The following is a 2,247-nucleotide window of genomic DNA, read 5'->3' on the forward strand; positions in this document are numbered from 1 at the left end:
CTGAAGAGTGCTTTGGCATCAGACATGGAGATTCAGAATTTGGAGTTGGCCCTGTTTGGTTTTTAATCTTGCTTTGGTTCATTATTTCCTCACTGTTCTCTTCCCTCCCATTTGTAATGATAATGTATTTTCTGTTGGAAGTATGTGATGTGCTTTTTGATTTTTATTTTACAGGGACTTATAGTCCTTATAAGTCCTTTAAGTCCAGGGACTTATAGACACTTATAGACTTACAGAGACTTTGAACTTTGGACTTTTTTTTTAACTAGGCAAATAATTTAAAGAATTTTATTAACCTTTTTTTCCAAACTTTATTCCCAGGCATCTTAAGCTTAATTTGTTGCAAAGAATGAATTAGGCGTAAGCGAAACTGAAAAGAGCTGCAGTGTCCGGGGAGGGGGGTTGGGCTTAAAAATATCAGAGATCTAGATTTTTATCAGATCCATAATAAACAAAAAGATTTTCAAAAAGCAGTCGTGATATAAAATAGCAGCTCCTGTAACTTCTGCCAAGGGTCACCTTCTTCAGAAGTCGCTTCAATTCAGTTTGCCTCGTTCTTAGAATTCTCCACCAAATTCATCAAAATTCTCCACCAGATCTAGAACTTCATCCTCCTCCTCCTCTCCAGTAGCAAGTGGTGCTTTTCCATCCACAGATTGTTCGGGCAGAGCTTTAGCCGGTCTCCTCAGACTGGTCAGACTGTCTGCACCAAGCTGATTGAGGATGCTGGGAAGTGTTTCTGTCAGCTACTTTGTCTTGTCCTGGCCTGAAATGGTGAAGGTGTTTGCCGCCAGAGACGCCTGGACTTTAGGGTTGTTAAAACGGATCACTGTTCCTTGGTTTGTAAACATGTTCACCTCTTCAATACCAGAGATACTGTTTACCCCTAACTTCTTTAAGGAGAACTGCAGTTTTTTATCGTCTGCCGTGGCTGTTCTGTGAACCACCTGCTTCTCTCTACGAGCAGTTCCTTTCCCACCAATGCGCGCTCGCGCCTGCAGTTTGGCGAGTTTTTCCTGGTTCATGATCTTTTCTTTCATCTTGTCGGAGTGGAAATGGGGCTGCGCGCGAGGGACTAAGGCTCACGCTCAGGGGGTCTTGGGCAGACCAGCTGAGATAAGGCGCACACATACGGGGACGCAAGATGGCGGCTTTGAGCTGTGGACTTTTAAACAGTGTTGACACTGTGATAAACTATGGGGACTTTTGAAATTGGAGCAGTGTCTTAGTTAGAGATTCTATTTTTGTGTTGTTGGGGAGAAAGGGGTTTATCTGGCTTACACTTCTACAACACTGTTTATCATTGAAGGACGTCAGGACAGAAACTCAAACAGAGCAGGATCCCGGAGGCAGGAGCTGATGTAAAGACCCTGGCCTGCTCAGACGTCTTTCTTCTAGAACCCAGAACCACCAGCCTAGGGATGGTAACTACTCACAATGAATCAAGCTCTCCCTTATTGATTATTAAGAAAATGCTATACAGCTTGACCTTTTGGAGTGGTCTTCTCAGTTGAGGCTCCTTCTTCTTTGATGACTCTAGCTTGTGTCCAGTTGATATAAAACCAGCCCAGTACAGATGGGATGCATTTTTGCATTATGACATGAGTACAAGGTTATGGAGTAGAATGTGGTGGTTTGAATAAAAATACCCTGTAGAGACTCATAGATTTGAATTATTGCTTACCAGGGAGTGTCACTATTTGGAAGGATTAGAGTATTGGAGTAGGTGTAGTCTTATTGGAAGAAGTGTGTGACTGACGGTGGGCTTTGAAGTTTCAAAAGTTCATGCCAAGCCCAGTGTATGCCTCTTTGCCTGTAGATCCAGATGTAGAATTCTCAGCTAGTTCTCCTGCATATCTGCCTACACACCGCCATGCTCCCCACCATGATAATAATAGACTCAACCTATGAAACTGTAAGCCAGCTCCAATTAAATGCTTTTCTTTCTAAGGGTTGCCTTGGTCATGGTGTCTTTTCACAGCAACAGAACAGACAGGTATAAGAGATTCACTCATTTTATCTTGTGAATGTTTCTTTTTTTAGTATCTGTCTAAGATCAATTGTCACTTGACTTGAGGGGGCGGTGGTGGACCTTCAGAGTTCCTGCCCATCCTTTGTAAAAGATATTTCAGTTTTTAAATGCTGATCATTAAATATCTTACAGAGAAACGCAAGGAGGAGGGTAAAAAAGTAGTCCAAGTACTGTTTGTGAGTGGGAAAAGACACTCTACAGAAGCCATAAAGTTG

The 2,247-nt window shown here is 42.4% G+C and overlaps 1 pseudogene; it reads right to left on the reverse strand.

Moving 5' to 3' along the window:
* Positions 1-541: 541 nt before the first annotated feature.
* Btf3-ps8 (basic transcription factor 3, pseudogene 8) lies at positions 542-1,040 on the reverse strand (annotated as a pseudogene).
* Between the last annotated feature and the right edge of the window lie 1,207 nt (positions 1,041-2,247).

The sequence above is a fragment of the Rattus norvegicus genome, chromosome 3 (genome assembly GCF_021556685.1).
Source record: "Rattus norvegicus strain SHRSP/BbbUtx chromosome 3, alternate assembly SHRSP_T2T, whole genome shotgun sequence".
In the NCBI taxonomy this organism is placed as follows: Eukaryota; Metazoa; Chordata; class Mammalia; order Rodentia; family Muridae; genus Rattus; species Rattus norvegicus.